General features: G+C 48.7%; 1 long non-coding RNA gene across 2 annotated transcripts in view; it reads left to right on the forward strand.

The window, feature by feature from the left end:
* The first annotated feature begins 956 nt into the window (after positions 1–956).
* LOC134934808 (uncharacterized) overlaps positions 957–20,502 on the forward strand; it is a 56,979-nt gene continuing 37,433 nt past the window's right edge. Inside the window, exon 1 of one of the 2 annotated variants that reach the window (XR_010179812.1) lies at positions 957–1,068. This is a non-coding gene — a long non-coding RNA (uncharacterized LOC134934808). Of the gene's footprint in view, positions 1,069–8,196; positions 8,313–20,502 lie in introns of those variants that run through there. The other variant, XR_010179813.1, reaches the window with a different exon arrangement.

Consider the following 20,502-nt stretch of genomic DNA (forward strand, 5'->3'; position numbering starts at 1 on the left):
ATACTTATGTCAGTGTCATCTGCTGATGCAACTATATTTATTTATCCTGTACTTGTCCTATATTGTCTTCAACTGTAAGTCATTATTGTCCCGTTTTGATTTTTCATTTATGTAAAACATCTGTAACTGGGTGCTGTGGATCCCTTGTGGTGCAATAAAAATAAAGGATAATAATAAATAATAACTGGGATATGGCTGAATTACATACAACAGCATCGCAGAAGTTCAGCTCTGAAGTATGCATTGTGCGGCCATTCACGATGACCTCCCTCGTCTGTACATGTTCAGATAAGGGAGGGGGTCGTTAACGATGCGTGGGAGCGTGCATTGTTAGCAACATTAAGGGCCTAATTCATACCTGGTGGCAGCAGCAAATTTGTTAGCTAATGGGCAAAACCATGAGCACTGCAGGTGGGGCAGATGTCACATGTGCAGAGAGAGTTAGATTTGGGTGGGGTGTGTTCAAACTGAAATCTAAATTGCAGTGTAAAAATAAAGCAGCCAGTATTTACCCTGCACAGAAACAATATAACCCACCCAAAACTAACTCTCTCTCTGCACATGTGTCACGATCCTGACTGTAGTTCTCGTATTTGGTGACTTACCCCTGCCATCTGTCCTGGATCCTGTGCCTTTTTGCTCACTGAGATAAACAGCTTGTCAGCACTATGAGTTTTCCTGAGTTCTCTGCCTGGAAGGTAATAGTTAACGAGCTCAACCTGTGGTGATCTTCTGTGTGAGTCTGAATTCAGCAATCTGAAGTTTAGGCATAAAAGCCAGCATCCTCTGTTTGTTTGCAAGAAGTTCAGGCTTCAATGTTCTCTCGGCCTGCTAGGCCTCACTCCACTTCACAGCCTAGTCTAGAGTACTCACATGACAGTGGTGACTGTTCACCTGACCCAGAGCTGTCCAATCCTGTGCCAGCCTGAGACTCTCTGAATCACCTGACACTGCTCACCAATCACCAAGGACCAGGAAGTATAAGTCTGAAGACTGGAGTTGCAAACTCTGCCTGTTCCTCGTGTCACACACAGCTCTGTGTGACCTTTGAAGCTGAGCTCCCTAAAGGTAACCCTTGTACTTCAGTTCCTATGTAAACTCTGTTCCTTTGCTACCCAGTTTGGATTACATTTGTGTTACCGTTGATATCCAGTATTTCTACAGTTCATCTTAAAGGCATAGTTGCAGTATTCTATAGTTTCATCTTGAAGGCACAGTCACAGTATTCCACAGTCTCAATTTAAAGGCACAGTTGCAGTGTTTCATCTTAAAGGCACAGTCACAGTATTCCACAGTCTCAACTTAAAGGCACAGTAGCAGTGTTTCATCTTAAAGGCACAGTCGCAGTATTCCACAGTCTCAACTTAAAACCACAGCTGCAGTATTCTACCGTCACAGCCGCAGGGTTCTTCAGCCTCGTCCTAAAGTTACAGCCACAGTCATCATTCTACTTTCAGTTGCGTTTCCAGTTATATCCAGTACCAGCCCGCATTACAGTTGCATCCCAGTCTCACCGGTAACCAGCCCGGTTATCAGTTTCACCAGTAACTATCTTGCCAGTAACCTTGAGTACATAAGCACCTACTCCTATGACAGTATATCCAGAACAGTCTCACCTATACATTCACCATCCTGCTATCAACACCAAGTCCCTGTTGATCCAGTGGTCAGGATATGGCTTCCTCTGCCGAGGCCCGGGTTCGATCCCCGGTCAGGGATTGTTCCTTCTTCTCACTGATTCCCACAGAGCAGCCTAATATTCACATAGTCCTCCAGTTGGCCGCACAGACTTCACTAACACCGAGTTCACAAAACCACAGTCATGACAACATGTTACATCTGCCCCCCACCTCTGCAGTGCACATGGTTTTGTCCAACTGCTAACAAATTTGCTGCTACGATCAGGTCTGAATTAGGCCCTGAGTGTACACACTGGACGAGATTGTAATAGATCTCGCTCAGATCGGCCCTCCTGAGCGAGATCTAGGGATGGCCATCGACCATTGATGAGTCCAAATCATTGATGGTTTATGGCCGATGTCGAATGTTTTTGCCATCGATGGTAGAGAACCAAATGGTTGTATATTCTAATGTGCCATAGAGGCATGATAGGCCATAATGTACTGTAGTAGAAGAAAGGATGGACATCAACATCAGACCAGCAGGAGAAAAATTGCAAAGGGACAATTCAGGCGAGAGTGACTGAGAGGGCTCAGAAGAAAAGGAGGGGAGGTATGTGATGAGTATTAGATATATGTAGAAATTGAGATGTTTTAGGTGAATATAATGGAAAGGCCCCAGCAGAAAGGTAAAGTACAAATAAAGGGCATCAAACATTAAAGAGTACTCGGGAGATAAGAAGTTCTACAATAAGTGAGTGCCACTTTAGTTTGTACAGGTGCAGAGCCGTGATGTTGGCAGGCAGAGGCGTAACTAAGGGGGGTCGAGCAGGGCACGTGCCATGGGTGCCTTGGCAGGCCCAGCAGACTGGGGCGGCAGCCAAGGCAATATGCCCACTCGCCCCCGAGAAATGTTGCTCTGCCCCTGTGCCGTCCCCCATCCCTCTGCTATGTGAGGGGAGAAGAGCGAAGCACCTATCCTGCCCCTCAATGTGCCCAGTGTCTGGTCTCCGGTGGCAGATCAGCGAGTTTCATTGGTTTGGTTTGTTAGCCAATCAGAGCTCGCAGACCTGCTTCTGATTGGCTGCTGGTCTGCAAGCTCTGATTGGCTAACGATTGGGGTAATGTGTATCTGGCACTGTGGGGTAATATGTATCTGGCACTGTGGGGTAATGTGTATCTGGCACTGTGGGGTAATGTGTATCTGGCACTGTGGGGTAATGTGTATCTGGCACTGTGGGGTAATGTGTATCTGGCACTGTGTGTATGTAATGTGTAAAAAGGGGACTCTGCCTGCGTCCTGTGTAAAAAGGGGACTCTGCCTGCGTACTGTGTAAAAAGGGGACTCTGCCTGTGTACTGTGTAAAAAGGGGACTCTGCCTGCGTACTGTGTAAAAAGGGGACTCTGCCTGCGTACTGTGTAAAAAGGGGACTCTGCCTGCGTACTGTGTAAATAGGGAACTGTACTGCCATAATGTGCAAAAATTTAACGAAGGTGTGCTGAGAGACGACACAAGGGGTAGGTGATAGTGTGCTGAGAGGAGACACAGGGGGTAGGTGATGGTCATGTTGGCCCGCCCCATTTTCAGTGGCCATGCCTCTTCTGGTATGTGACCACGCCCCTTCTGGTGCATTGCCATGCCCATAGTTGCTGTTATGAGTTTATTTTTTTTTTGGGGGGGGGGGTGCGCTACTCTTCATCTTGCCCAGGGCTCCGAAAATCCTAGTTACACCTCTGTTGGCAGGGCAATCTAAAAGTTGGGCTTGGACAAAGCAAGTACTGCCATAACCCCCATCCCTCCCAGAGAGTACAAATTGGGCACTGTCTTCCCATAATGTAACTGACTCAAAATGTAGGGCTGATACCTTGAGTAAAGTAGGGATAAACTGTCACAAATCGGTCATGAACCACTGCGTGTTATGGGGTCTGTTCGCTGCTGGTGCGGTTGCTCGCGGTGCTGTGCGGCCATGTGGGGATGCGGCGGGGTCGGTGGCGGAGGTGATGCAGGTTCTTGGTGTCGGGAGTGCGGGGACCTATTGACCGTAGGCACCTCAGTGTGTCTGCAGTATAGGAGGTGTCCATGTTGGAGACCAAACGCAGCATCTGTGAGCACCTGAGGGTGTTAGCTAATCAGATGCTTGTGCTGCCTATAAGTAGGCTGGGATTATTTCACTCTTGGCCAGTGCTTTGTTGTATCTACTCTACCCTAGCTCTGTGCTCTCCCTGTGAATTTCTGTGTGATTCCAGTGGTACTGATATTGCCTCCACTCCCAGGGGTCTGCCAGCTTCACCACAAGTGATCCACCGGCTCCCTGCTGTGCTGTCAGTCAATCGCCCTCCAAGTGGCAACAAGTGGATTCCAGTAGTCCTGTGAGGGGTTACCCTGTTCGTTCAGTGATTATATGCTGTAATCACACAGCCTGTGGAAGTTTCTACTTAATCCTGGTCCTCGTTTACTCATCTCAGTTAACCCATTCCTCACCGTTGTCTTCTGCTGCAGCTCTTCACAGTGTCTCAAGTATAATCTTAACAACCTGCAAGTACTCCTTTCAGTATTTTATCTACGTTTTTGCATCATTCAAAGACAATTCTTCACAGATCTTCAGTTCAGCCATTAAGCCTCAGTGACAAGTCTACACAGTTATTCATCTTTGTCTACAATATCCAGTTAACACTTCTTTACAGTTTGGCACCAATCATTGCTTCATATTGGACAATTCTTCACTAATCTACAGGCACGTTTTATCTTATTCATATGAACATTTCTTCAATGCATCTTTAATACAGATTCTGCTTATCGTTATGCCATTCATTGCAGTACGTCAGTTTATATATGGTGTCTTATGAGTGTCATTTAACTCCTTACTGGAATTGTAGCTTTCTAATAAATATATGAAACAGAACTTTCTTTGTCCTCCCTGTTTCCACCATACTCCGGCACCAACACCTTCGGTTGGTCCAAGGTTAACAGATTCACAAAATCAGTCGGTCCTGACATAAACGAGTTATAAAAAGTCTGCCCCAAAACAGCAAGACGAGGAGCGGGAGGTAATAGTATAACTGACGCAGCTGGGCAAACTCAAAAACCCGACCAGCTGGGGATCCTGACCGAGGTATCGAACTTCTGATCAGTAAGTGTGTACGCTTTACCTTCATTGGCTGCTTGGTCAGCGGGGCGGTGGGTCCACTGACGTTTTGGTCAGGTGTGTACCCAGCCTTAGATAGCAGGGCTGGAGATCACTAGCCATACACCAGAAGGTCTGAGGAAAGTGGAGTAGGGAAACCGCAACAGACCCAGACAGCAGTGTGATCAGCAGTTCTAGCAACACAGGAGATGCACTGGTTAGTCTACGGTGCGGGTTTGGATGTTGCCACAGACTGTTACACTTGTCGGCCACAGCTGTGGGGAAGCAGGGACAGATGGTAAGTGAACTGACTGCGTAGGGGACACCAGCAAGACACAGTGATGCCGAAGGGAAGGGGGGGGGGGTAGAAATTACCCAGTCCTGGACTGCTGGAGTAGCTCTGAGAGGGCAATACCTCCTTCTCCAGTATAGCTGTGCTGTTGCCGGTGTCGGCGATGTCATTCTCCCGGTGATATCTTCCAAGTAGATGATGCCGCACATACTGTAGAAAGCAAAGACTCTATCACTCTTTGCTCTCTAGTGGCCAGCATCATTTTCCCAAACATCACTGGGAAGATTGCGCTGGCTGTAGAAGAAGGACCCACTTCCTGCCTAGTGAAGTGGAACCTAGATGGGATTTGGTACCGGGGACACAATTCCTCCATCAATTCTATAAGTCCCACTGAACTAATGGCGGATACCGGATGCACGTCTAACACCAACATAGCTGTCAAGGCCTCAGTTATCCGCTTTGCAACAGGATGACTGCTGTCATATTTCATCTTCCTCTCAAAGGACTGTTGGACAGTCAATTGCTTACTGGAAGCAGTACAAGTGGTCTTCCAATTTCCCCTCTGGGATGACAATCGACCCCCAGCAGCAACAACAGCAGCTGCAGCAGCAGTAGGCGTACCACTCAAGGATACTCCGGAGGAATCCCGGTTAGGAGAGGACTCCTCAGTCTTGCCAGTGACATGGCCTGCAGGACTACTGACGTTCCTGAGGAAGTTGACGTTGAGAGGGTTGGTGGTGTGGCTTGCAAGAGGAAGAAGGGATTTAGGTGTCGGTGGACTGCTTACGCTCTTAGCCAAATTTTCTGAACTTGACACTGACTTCTGATGAATGCGCAGCAGGTGATGTATAAGGAAGGATGTTCCTAGATGGTTAACGTCCTTACCCCTACTTATTACGTATTGACATTGGCAACACACGGCTTGACACCTGTTGTCCGGATTTGTGGAGAAATAATTCCACACTGAAGAGGTGGCTTTTTTGGTATTTTGCCCAGGCATCACAATGGGCTTATTCATCCCAAAGACAACAGGTGTCTCCCCCGGTGCCTTATTTAAACAAACCACATCACCATCAGAATCCTGCTTGTCAACTTCCTCCTCAGCGCCAGCAACATCCATATTCTCATCCTGGTGTACTTCAACAGTGACATCTTCAATTTGAATATCAGAAACTGGATTGTGGGTGCTACTTCCAGCACTTGCAGGGGGCGTGCAAATGGGGGAAGGAGCCACTTCTTCCCGTCCAGTGTTGGGAAGGTCAGGAATCGCAACCGCAGACACACTTGGTCTCTAGGTTGGGATTTGTGATACCATCTTAGAACGTACAGTTCTTTGCTGATATTTTTCCAGCTTAACTCATAATTTTTCTAGCTGAACATAGGCCAGGGCCTCAGCCGTTCATTGCTACTCCATGTCGTAAATGGCATATTGGCAAGTTTACATTTCTCCTCAGACCAATTAAATTTCTATTTTGGGGTCTTTTTACTGAACTTTGGCTTTTTGGATTTTACATACCCTCTACTATCACATTGGGCATCGGCCTTGGCAGACGACGTTGATGAGATTTCATCATCTGTCATAACTACTGGCAGCAGCTTCAGCACTAGGAGGAAGTGGTTCTTGATCTTTCCCTATTTTAGCCTCAAAATTTTTGTTTTCCATTATTTTTCTGGAGTCAGAGGCGTAACTAGCACAGGGTGAGCAGGGTGCATGCCCTGGGCGCCGTGGCAGGCCCAGCAGAGGGGGGCGCCACCGGCCCCTGCACGCCCCGCTCGCCCCAGCGCACCACCAGAGCACTGAGCATGACCGCGATGTGTCATGGCTCATGCTCCCCTGTCTACACAGCCCGCTGGCTCCCGGCTCCCACTACAAGGTAAGGGGAGGGGGTGATCAGAGGTGAAAGTATGGCGGACGCTGGTTGGCTGAGAATTGCTGTCTCTCAGCCAACCAGCGGCCTGTTACCATGGTAACGGCCACTGACGAGGCGGGGAGCTGTCCCCGGCTCTTCCTGTCTTCCGCGCTCGGCGTGTAGCCTCCTTCCCCTGTTGTGAAGTGAAGTTCCCGGCTCCTCCCCCCCTGGTGATAGCGCTGCTGAGGCTGCTGGGTCCCTTGTGTGATCCTTCTGCCTCCGGAGTGCAGGGGACCAGTCTGCAGGGATGTTGATGCTGCTCTCCACGGTGCACGGCCAGTGTTCATGGTGAGTGCCTGAACTTGGCCCCACTCTGCTCCCTGTGCCCCTTTCTCTCCCCTATGTGGCCCCACTCTCCCCTCTGTGGCCCCACTCTCCCCCCCCCCGGGGTCTCCCCCCCATCATGGCCCCCCTCTCCCTACTGTGGCTCCTACTTTAGCCCCTGCAGCCTCACTCTACCCTCTGTAACCCCACTCTGCTCCCTGTAGCCCCACTCTCCCCATTGTGACCCCAGTGGCCCCACTCCCACCCCCCTTTGGCCCCACTTGCACCACTGTGGCCCCATTCTCCCCACTGTGGCCTCATTCTCCCCCCTGTGTCCCCATCCCCCCTCTGTGTCCCCTACTCTGCTCCCTGTGCCCCCCACTCTCCCCACTGATGGTGTGCTGAGTGACAACACAGTGTAGGTGATGGTGTGCTGAGTGACGACACAGGGGGTAGGTGATGGTGTGCTGAGTGACAACACAGGGGGTAGGTGATGGTATGCTGAGTGACAACACAGTGTAGGTGATGGTGTGCTGAGTGACGACACAGGGTGTAGGTGATGGTGTGCTGAGTGACGACACAGGGGGTAGATGATGGTGTGCTGAGTGACAACACAGGGGGTAGGTGATGGTATGCTGAGTGAAGACACGGTGTAGGTGATGGTGTGCTGAGTGACGACACAGGGGGTAGGTGATGGTGTGCTGAGTGATGACACAGGGGGTAGATGATGGTGTGCTGAGTGACAACACAGGGGGTAGGTGATGGTATGCTGAGTGAAGACACGGGGTAGGTGATGTTGTGCTGAGTGACTATACATGGGATAGGTGATGGTGTGCTGAGATACGACACAAGTGGTAGGTGATGGTTGCTGAGAGACGACACGGGGGTAGGTGATTGTGTGCAGAGAGATGTAGGGGGCAGAATGTAAGTCTGGTTGAATTGCTGATGAATGTTCCCTACCTTGTTACTATTCCTACACAGACAGGCATCTTCTGGATGATGTGATCTCCTACATGACTAGTGAATACCGACTGAAGACACTGTCTGCCTCAGAGGATACATTTCTCCAGAGGTTCCACATTGTGAGAAACCATCATACAGGTAAGATGCGTGTGCAACTGAAAAGAATGACTCCATTGTGACGTGTCATGTCGGCAAGCCCTAATTTCAGTGACCATGCCCCCTCTGGTGTGTGACCATGCACACTTTTTTGCGCATGCGCACATAGCTTATATTATGAATCTTGGGGGGGGGGGGGGGGCATTTATAATCTTGCTCTGGGCTCCAAACAAGGCATAACCCTTGCTACGCCTCTGAATTCCCAACAGTCACTCAATCGAGATCCCGTCTGTCAGTATGCAAATTCCGGCATTCTAATCAGTGTTGGGCTCATTAGGGATCCTGACTGGGTCACATTTATTTATTTATTAACAGATAGCTGTAATGGAGTCCGAGTTCACCTGTCGTGTTGGATGCTGGCGAACTCTGAGGTGTTTTTTTAAAGAGCCGCTCATCTACAAGGCATAACCATGCCCTGTAAATTGCCCCATTAAAAAAAATTCCAAGTTCGGCCGGAATCCCGCACATCGGGTGAACTCGTACTGCATTACGTACCAGCCAATATATCCAAACTGCCTCCCACTCCCCTATTTCAAATGATATAGCGTGTCCAGGTACCTTTCCTACTTTCCTATAACATTTGTGTAATGTGCAAGATCAGACGGCACTCAGGAACCCCCAATTAAAAGAGGTCACACTCTTGTTCCCTAATTGGGATTTTCGTTGTAGTAAATGATAATGTTATTATGTTAATTTTAGACTTTAGGGCCCCCTGACTTAAGTACACCGGGCCCCCCAAAGCCTTAATCCAGCTCTGCCGCGGCACTCTCCCTGTCTCCCCGGCCCCGGCTGCTGTACCTGTCACACTGTACAGGCAGCGGCACCTACGAACCTCCCCCTACTCCCCCCCTGCAGAGTCTCCATATCGCGTGCGCGACCTCGGAGTTGCGCGGCCTCGGAGGTGCAGGTGAGCAGGCCGCAGCAGTTTAAACTTTCCTGTCGGGAGAGGGGGGGGGTGCGGGACAGTGTGAGTGAGTATGTGTTAATTGTGTGTGTGTGGGACAGTGTGAGTGTGTGTACATTTTTACAGTCCAGTGTGTGTGGGGCAGGGGAAAGTATGAGAATTTGTGTGTAGTCTGAGTGGGTGTTTGTGGGCTTTGGGGGTGGCCAGTCTGTGTGTGTGTGTAATCTACAATGTGTGTGTGTGTAAGTAAGAGGGTGGGGCAGTCTGTGTGTGTGGGCGGGATGTACTAATGCTTACCGCCACGGTAAGCATTAGTACCATTTACCACAGAGGCCATTTACTGAAGAGGGATATGTATTAAACCACGGTCACTGAGATGCCCATCTCACTCACCATCCAGCTGGGTGGCCGAGCCGGGCGGGTGGAAAGTCAGCAGCAGGGGCAGCATGCCGGATATCAGCAGCCGAGGGTGCGGGCTGTAAAGCACGTGCGGAGCGGTGCGGAGCCCAAAGCCGGAGATCGGCAGCATGTTAACCGGCAACAAGCGGCTTCTGCTTCTGCTTTCGACATGCTGCTGATCTCCGACTTTGGGCTACGCAGGGTTCGGGGGATGGGTGTCCTCTGCCGGTGTACCGCAGCTCTGGAGGTGCGGGCTCCGGAGGCTTTCAGCACTGTTGAATATCCAGTTGCCTCAAGTATGTACAGCCCGCACCCTCTGCTGCTGATATCCGGCATGCTGCTGGCTGTCCCCCCGCCCGGCTCAGCCACACAGCTGTACGGTGAGAAGAGCATCTCAGCTCCCGAGGTTTAATACATATGCCTCAGTAAATGGCCTCTGCAGTAAACGATACTAATGCTTACCGTGCAAGTAACAGCGGGGAGGACGGCGCACATCGGGATCCTGCAGCTGGAGTGAAGATCCCCCTTCGGAGCGCAGCAGACCACACTGAAAAGGGTGCATCCCCGGTGCGGTGCTCTGCATCCCGGGTGGCGCCGAAGACGTGGAGTGTCGGAGGTGGCAGAAGCGCCGCAGCTTGGGGTGAGAAACCGCTGCAAACCTTCCGCTGCTAAACTCTGCAATTAGTCAATTAAGGGGGTGGGCTCCCCTCACCACAGTGCCCACAGGCCTTGCTAATTAAGGGGGTAAGATCCCCTCACTCTATAATGTGAATTTCGTCTCATTCAGTGTGCTATAATGTGAATTTCGGTTCATACCATGTGCTATAATGTAAATTTCGGCTCATACCGTGTGCTATAATGTGAATTTCGGCTCATACCGTGTGCTATAATGTGAATTTCGGCTCATACCATGTGCTATAATGTGAATTTCGGCTCATACCGTGTGCTATAATGTGAATTTTGTCTCACACCGTGTGCTATAATGTGAATTTCGGCTCATACCGTGTGGGTTAATGTGAATTTCGGCTCATACTGTGTGCTATGTGAAAGCGGCACCAGTACTAGATAGTATAAGGGGTTCTACTACACTGAAGGACACGCCCCTTTTGAGTGACCACGTCCCCTTTTCCAGAGCGCGCGCCATAATTGCTATCTATACTTTTTCATTCCCCCTTCAAAAATTCCACTCTAACCACTGCACCTACATCTATACATACACACCCTGACATCTTTATATACAGCGACACCAGTGGCGTGTGCACATACTTTCCTTTTGTAGTTTTTTTTTTTGGGGGGGGGGCATTATTGATCTTGCCCTGGTCTCCAAAAACCCTAGTTACGCCTCTGTCTGCAGTTATATGTGGTACAAGAGAGCGTACCCCTACACCTCACAGGGCAAACCCTGTGAAAATAAATAATTTGGATTAAATATTAATAACCCCTTTATTTGGAGTAAATAATATACAGCACAGGACAGCACCAATGAACTTATATGGCAGCACCACTGGACTGGATTTGTACGGAATTATATGGATTTATATGGAATTATACGGCAGGATCACTGGACTTATATGCCAGTACCACTGGAAATATATGGGAGGATCACTGGACTTATACGGCAGGATCACTGGATTTATACGGCAGTACCGCTGGACATATACGGCAGTATCAATGGACATATACGGCAGTATCACTGGACTGGATTTATATGCCAGTACCACTGTAATTATACAGCAGGATCACTGGATTTATACACCAATACCACTGGATTTATACAGCAGGATCACTGCAATTATATGGCAGGATCACTGGATTTATACTGCAGGATCACTGGATTTATACTGCAGTACCGCTGGACATATACAGCAGTATCAATGGACAGTTACGGCAGTATCTCTGGACTGGATTTATATGCCAGTACCACTGTAAATAAACGGCAGGATCACTGGACTTATACGCCAGTACGCTTGGAATTATACGGCAGGATCACTGGAATTATATGGCAGGATCACTGGATTTATACGGCAGTACCGCTGGACATATACGGGAGTACCGCTGGACATGTACAGCAGTATCGCTGGATTTATACGGCAGGATCACTGGATTTATACGTCAGGATCACTGGATTTATACGGCAGGATCACTGGATTTATACGGCAGGATCACTGGATTTATACGGCAGTACCGCTGGACATATACGGCAGTATCACTGGAATTATATGGCAGGATCACTGGATTTACACGGCAGTATTAATGGACATATACGGCAGGATCGCTGGAATTATACGGCAGGATCGCTAAAATTATACGGCAGGATCCCTGGAATTATATTGCAGGATCACTCGATTTATACGGCAGTACCGCTGGACATATATGGCAGCATCACTGGACATATACAGCAGTACCACTGGACATATACAGCAGCACAAGGACACCACCACTGGACTGATGCAGGACAACACAGAACCACTGCAATGGACTGGACTTATACAGCAGCACTGGACATATGGCAGCAGAGGACACCACCACTGTGATTGGACAGATGCAGCACAAGACACAGACACTGAAGACACGGAGAGAATGGAGACACGTCCTCTCTCTACGTTCTCCAATGCCAGAGTGAAAATGGCGACGACACGCGCCTCCTTATATGGAATCCAAAACCTGCGAGAATCCGACAGCGGGATGATGACGTTTTGCCTCGTTCTGGTTTCCGAGTCAGGCGGGAATCTGGTGGTGAAGTTCGATAGGGTTTGGTTCTCTGAGAACTGAGCCCGCTCATCTCTAATGAAAAACCAGAATGCTCGTCAAAGTGATGGACATTAGACATTTAATTTGTAGTCTCGCCTGTCACATGACTTACAGTACTTCCCTTCCACATGCAGTCGCTCAGATTTGAGCTGATTCTTGCAGTAGCATTAAGAAGTAGACTCAGGGGCATAACTAGAGAGGAGGGGCCTCATGCAGTCTCCGGGTGTGTCCCTCCTCTCCCGTCCCGTAACCGGAGCAGCACTGTTAGTGCTCTGTCTGAGTGCTAGAGACTCTGGCAATGTGCTTGAGTCTACAGCGCATGCGCAAGTCTCCAAAAAATGGTGCAGCCAGTGGCGCACCCAGGGGGGGTTTCCGAGCACCCAGAAACCCCCCTCCACTAAAAAAATAAAAAAATAAAAAAAAATATATATATATTATTTTTTTTAGCTGCATGAGTATTATTAATGGCTATCTAGCATCCTCTGCAGCCTGCTGTCTTCCTGGTGGCACTTTTAAGTGCAATAAAAGTTTACTTTATTTTAATTAAAGTACATATATATCCATGTGCATACATATATACTACTGGGGGGCCGGGGGCACTACTAATGAGGGCATTGAATAGGAGGAACTTAATAAGTGCAATGTGCATAAGGGTCTACCTGGTGCAATGTGTATATGGGACTACCTGTCACAGTGTGTATAAGTGTCTACCTGGTGCAATGTGTGTAAGGGCCTACCTGGCGTAACGTGTATAAGTGTTTACATGGTGCAATGTGTGTAAGGGCCTACCTGGCGTAACGTGTATAAGTGTCTACCTGGTGCAATGTGTGTAAGGGCCTACCTGGCGTAACGTGTATAAGTGTCTACCTGGTGCAATGTGTGTAAAGGACTACCTGCCGTAATGTGTATAAGGGGCTCTGCTCTACAGTAGTGTAATGTGTGTAAGGGGCTCAAACATGGTATAAGGTGTTCTACTGTGTGGTGTAATGTGACTGACAGACACTACTGTGTGGTGTAATGTGACTTATGGACACTACTGTGTGGTGTAATGTGAATTGGTACTATTATGTGGCCACGCCTCTTCCCTATGAAGCCACGCCCCTATTTTTCATGCGTGCCTTTGGCACGCACTAGTGCTGTTTTATCCCTCGGGGGGACTCCAAAGGAAACTTTCACCTTGGCGCCACAAGGTCTAGAACCGGCCTTGCATGCGATCACAGTATAGAAAACGTAGGAATTTACCTTAAAGAGCGGATCATCACGCCTCTGTAATCTGGGATGGATGAATAGATTGGTCTCATCTGGGTAAAAGACAAAGAAGTGACAACAAATGATGACGATGCAAGAGCCGATGTAGCAGCACCGTATAATGGCCCTCATTCCGAGTTGATCGGTCGCAAGGCGATTTTAGCAGAGTTACACACGCTAAGCCGCCGCCTACTGGGAGTGAATCTTAGCTTCTTAAAATTGCGACCGATGTATTCGCAATATTGCGATTACTAACTACTTAGCAGTTTCTGAGTAGCTCCAGACTTACTCTGCCTGTGCGATCAGTTCAGTGCTTGTCGTTCCTGGTTGACGTCACAAACACACCCAGCGTTCGCCCAGGCACTCCCACCGTTTCTCCGGCCACTCCTGCGTTTTTTCCGGAAACGGTAGCGTTTTCAGCCACACGCCCCTGAAACGCCGTGTTTCCGCCCAGTAACACCCATTTCCTGTCAATCACATTACGATCGCCGGAGCGAAGAAAAAGCCGTGAGTAAAAATACTTTCTTCATAGTAAAGTTACTTGGCGCAGTCGCAGTGCGAACATTGCGCATGCGTACTAAGCGGATTTTCACTGCGATGCGATGAAAAATACCGAGCGAACAACTCGGAATGAGGGCCAATGTGATAACAGCCAGAAACATTTCTGTGTCCGCTCACCTCTCGCTGAAACTCCGCCTCAAACGCTTTATACTCCTCTGATGTGTCATCGCTCAGAGCCTCTGTGAAGAGCCTGTTACTGATCACCAGGCTCACGTCCACTTTAGCCTCTACAACTATTGGGAAAACAAAAAATAAATAAATATATATCTTGTGACAAACCAGGTAGTAATTGAATGTTCATGATGAACCAGCACAGAGAGCATCAACATTTGTTCCAGCATCACACCAGCAAAAGTATTCCTGTCACCCTGTCACTGACTAGGCACAGTGGTTTCCTCACCAGTCACCGGCCGGCTAACTGGCGTCGGTTGCCCAACCCCTAACACTAGACAATAAACGTATATATCTCTTCTCAGGCACCCACTACTTAATTAATCACACCCATGTGTTCCACCTGTGTAGCAGTGTTGTATGTGAGGAATTAATCCTATCTTTAACATGAGGCTGCAGACTCCCACAGAAAGCATTAGACTGAGACGGGGTGTGGTATAACAGATAGACAGTGTCTAGTTAGACAGTCAATAGATAGACACCACATGTTAGACAGTCAAAAGGTCAGCAGGGTAAAAAGGTCAACAAGAAAATGGTCGACATAAAAAAGGTAGACAACTTTTTCTCTCTCGCATTTTTGGGGTTTGTGTGGATAGTTTTGTCATCGGGGACCCCCGTTTGTAGAAAGGAATCCCCTCGCGGGTCTTGCTTCGCTCGCCGACATGGATAGAGGAGGTATGAAAAAGTCAGAAAACATGTAAAATTGGAAAAAACCTGTGTCTACCTTTTTTGTCAACCGTTTTCATGTAGACCTTTTGACACTGTCAACCTAATGACTGTCTAACATATGGTGTCTATCTATTGACTGTCTAACTAGACACTGTCTATCTATCATCCGGAAACCGACTAGGACAAACTACCCTGTCACCCCAATTAGACAGTTCAATACACAAATCCATATTCGCCCTTGTCCTGCATGGCATGGTGTGGAGAATATAGAACATATGGCGATGACAAGTCAGACATCACTTAATTAAACATGTTTGTTATAAATAATAATAACTCCTTAATTTGGATTTAAAACCCCCAAAGCACTAAATAATTAATTCTCTGATGTTGCCAATTTGCCACAATTTGCCAGTGGTATGAATTTGCTATCAAAATTGCATTTTATTTAATTTTGTCCTATCTGTAATTATGTCATGTTTTATTAATTTCAGTCTTTTCCTCCCATGCTTTTCAGTCATGTATTTCTATCATCAGCAAAATGTGGATGCCCTAGCATGCAAAAATCCAGAAAGCAAAATCACTGTATTTACAGACAATAAAGACAGAAAAAAACACTATAATGAGAGTGAAATGCAAGGCTGAGAAGCACAGAAGGAGGTTGGAAAGAGGTGCCATTTTTATAACTGCATTACTGATTACTGGAAATATGGCCCAGATTTATCAAGCCCAGGAGAGTGGTAAATAGCAGGGTGATAAAGTAGCAACCAATCACCTCCTAAAATCTCCAGCTGTGACAGAAGGGGCTTAACTGGGCTATAACAGGGTGTTCTGTCAATGACAATGGCCCTCATTCCGAGTTGATCGCTCGCTAGCTGCTTTTGGTGGTCATTCCGAGTCGATCGCTCGCTGCAGATTTTCACTGCACAGCGATCAGGCTAAAATCGGCATTTCTGCGCATGCGCATGAGCCGCAGTTCGCACGCGCAAAGTACTTTCACAACAAACTTTGCAGTTTTACACAGGGCCGAGTGACGCTTTTCAGTCACTCTGCTGACCGTAGAGTGATTGACATGAATGGGGCGTTTCTGGGTGGTAACTCACCGTTTTCCGGGAGTGTGCTAAAAAACGCAGGCGTGTCAGGTAAAAATGCAGGCGTGCCTGGGGAAAAGGGGGAGTGGCTGGGGAAAAGGGGGAGTGGCTGGGCGAACGCAGGGCGTGTTTGTGACGTTACAGCAGGAACCAAACTGACTGCAGTGATCGCAAGTTAGGAGTAGGTCTGGAGCTACTCAGAAACGGCATGAAATTATTTAACAGCAAAACTGCTAACCTTTCGATCGCTATTCTGCTAAACTAAGATTCACTCCCAGAGGGCGACGGCCTAGCGTGTGCAATGCTGCTAAAAGCAGCTAGCGAGCGATCAACTCGGAATAAGGGCCCTTAGCAGCAATGCAAACACTAAGCCGCCGCCCTCTGGGAGTGTATCTTAGCTTAGCAGACACCTATCTGTACACACATATACACCTGTCTGCGCACACAGCTACACCTGTCTGCGCACACAGCTACACCTGTCTGCGCACACAGCTACACCTGTCTGCACACACAGCTACACCTGTCTGCACACAGCTACACCTGTCTGTACACACAGCTACACCTGTCTGTACACACAGCTACACCTGTCTGTACACACAGCTACACCTGTCTGCACACACATCTACACCTGTCTGCACACACATCTACACCTGTCTGTACACACATCTATATCTGTCTGTCTGTACACACAGCTATATCTGTCTGTCTGCACACACAGCTACACCTGTCTGCACACACAGCTACACCTGTCTGGACACACATCTACACCTGTCTGCACACACAGCTACACCTGTCTGCACACACAGCTACACCTGTCTGTACACACATCTACACCTGTCTGTACACACAGCTACACCTGTCTGTACACACAGCTACACCTGTCTGTACACACAGCTACACCTATCTGTACACACAGCTACACCTATCTGTACACACAGTTACACCTGTCTGTACACAAAGCTACACCTGTCTGTACACACAGCTACACCTGTCTGCACACACATCTACACCTGTCTGCACACACATCTACACCTGTCTGTACACACATCTACACCTGTCTGTACACACATCTACACCTGTCTGTACACACATCTACACCTGTCTGTACACACATCTACACCTGTCTGTACACACATCTATATCTGTCTGTCTGTACACACAGCTACACCTGTCTGCACACACAGCTACACCTGTCTGCACACACAGCTACACCTGTCTGCACACACAGCTACACCTGTATGCACACACAGCTACACCTGTCTGCACACACAGCTACACCTGTCTGCACACACAGCTACACCTGTCTGTACACACAGCTACACCTGTCTGTACACACAGCTACACCTGTCTGTACACACAGCTACACCTGTCTGCACACACTGCTACACCTGTCTGCACACACTGCTACACCTGTCTGCACACACTGCTACACCTGTCTGGACACACAGCTACACCTGTCTGGACACACAGCTACACCTGTCTGGACACACAGCTACACCTGTCTGGACACACAGCTACACCTGTCTGGACACACATCTACACCTGTCTGCACACACAGCTACACCTGTCTGCACACACAGCTACACCTGTCTGTACACACAGCTACACCTGTCTGTACACACAGCTACACCTGTCTGTACACACAGTTACATCTGTCTGTACACACAGCTACACCTGTCTGCACACACTGCTACACCTGTCTACACACACAGCTACACCTGTCTGGACACACAGCTACACCTGTCTGGACACACAGCTACACCTGTCTGCACACACAGCTACACCTGTCTGCACACACAGCTACACCTGTCTGTACACACAGCTACACCTGTCTGTACACACAGTTACATCTGTCTGTACACACAGCTACACCTGTCTGCACACACTGCTACACCTGTCTACACACACAGCTACACCTGTCTGGACACACAGCTACACCTGTCTGGACACACAGCTACACCTGTCTGGACACACAGCTACACCTGTCTGGACACACAGCTACACCTGTCTGGACACACAGCTACACTTGTCTGTACACACAGCTACACTTGTCTGTACACACAGCTACACCTGTCTGTACACACAGCTACACCTGTCTGTACACACAGCTACACCTGTCTGTACACACAGCTACACCTGTCTGTACACACAGCTACACCTGTCTGTACACACAGCTACACCTGCCTGTACACACAGCTACACCTGTCTGTGCACACAGCTACACCTGTCTGTACACACAGTTACACCTGTCTGTACACACAGCTACACCTGTCTGCACACACATCTACACCTGTCTGTACACACATCTACACCTGTCTGTACACACATCTATATCTGTCTGTCTGTACACACAGCTATATCTGTCTGTCTGTACACACAGCTACACCTGTCTGCACACACATCTACACCTGTCTGTACACACAGCTACACCTGTCTGCACACACAGCTACACCTGTCTGTACACACAGCTACACCTGTCTGCACACACAGCTACACCTGTCTGTACACAACTACACCTGTCTGTACACAACTACACCTGTCTGTACACAACTACACCTGTCTGTACACACAACTACACCTGTCTGTACACACAACTACACCTGTCTGCACACACAGCTACACCTGTCTGCACACACAGCTACACCTGTCTGTACACACAGCTACACCTGTCTGCGCACACAGCTACACCTGTCTGCGCACACAGCTACACCTGTCTGCGCACACAGCTACACCTGTCTGCGCACACAGCTACACCTGTCTGCGCACACAGCTACACCTGTCTGCACACACAGCTACACCTGTCTGTACACACAGTTACACCTGTCTGTACACACAGCTACACCTGTCTGTACACACAGCTACACCTGTCTGTACACACATCTACACCTGTCTGTACACACATCTACACCTGTCTGTACACACATCTACACCTGTCTGTACACACATCTATATCTGTCTGTCTGTACACACAGCTATATCTGTCTGTCTGTACACACAGCTACACCTGTCTGCACACACATCTACACCTGTCTGCACACACAGCTACACCTGTCTGGACACACATCTACACCTGTCTGCACACACAGCTACACCTGTCTGCACACACAGCTACACCTGTCTGTACACACAGCTACACCTGTCTGTACACACAGCTACACCTGTCTGTACACACAGTTACATCTGTCTGTACACACAGCTACACCTGTCTGCACACACTGCTACACCTGTCTACACACACAGCTACACCTGTCTGGACACACAGCTACACCTGTCTGCACACACAGCTACACCTGTCTGCACACACAGCTACACCTGTCTGTACACACAGCTACACCTGTCTGTACACACAGCTACACCTGTCTGTACACACAGTTACATCTGTCTGTACACACAGCTACACCTGTCTGCACACACTGCTACACCTGTCTACACACACAGCTACACCTGTCTGGACACACAGCTACACCTGTCTGGACACACAGCTACACCTGTCTGGACACACAGCTACACCTGTCTGGACACACAGCTACACCTGTCTGGACACACAGCTACACTTGTCTGTACACACAGCTACACCTGTCTGTACACACAGCTACACCTGTCTGTACACACAGCTACACCTGTCTGTACACACAGCTACACCTGCCTGTGCACACATCTACACCTGTCTGTGCACACAGCTACACCTGTCTGTACACACAGTTACACCTGTCTGTACACACAGCTACACCTGTCTGCACACACATCTACACCTGTCTGTACACACATCTACACCTGTCTGTACACACATCTATATCTGTCTGTCTGTACACACAGCTATATCTGTCTGTCTGTACACACAGCTACACCTGTCTGCACACACATCTACACCTGTCTGTACACACAGCTACACCTGTCTGCACACACAGCTACACCTGTCTGTACACACAGCTACACCTGTCTGCACACACAGCTACACCTGTCTGTACACAACTACACCTGTCTGTACACAACTACACCTGTCTGTACACACAACTACACCTGTCTGCACACACAGCTACACCTGTCTGCACACACAGCTACACCTGTCTGTACACACAGCTACACCTGTCTGCACACACAGCTACACCTGTCTGCACACACAGCTACACCTGTCTGCACACACAGCTACACCTGTCTGTACACACAGCTACACCTGTCTGCACACACAGCTACACCTGTCTGTACACAACTACACCTGTCTGTACACACAACTACACCTGTCTGTACACACAGCTACACCTGTCTGTACACACAGCTACACCTGTCTGCACACACAGCTACACCTGTCTGCACACACAGCTACACCTGTCTGCACACACAGCTACACCTGTCTGCACACACAGCTACACCTGTCTGTACA

Source organism: Pseudophryne corroboree, chromosome 6 (assembly GCF_028390025.1).
Source record: "Pseudophryne corroboree isolate aPseCor3 chromosome 6, aPseCor3.hap2, whole genome shotgun sequence".
Classification (NCBI taxonomy): Eukaryota; Metazoa; Chordata; class Amphibia; order Anura; family Myobatrachidae; genus Pseudophryne; species Pseudophryne corroboree.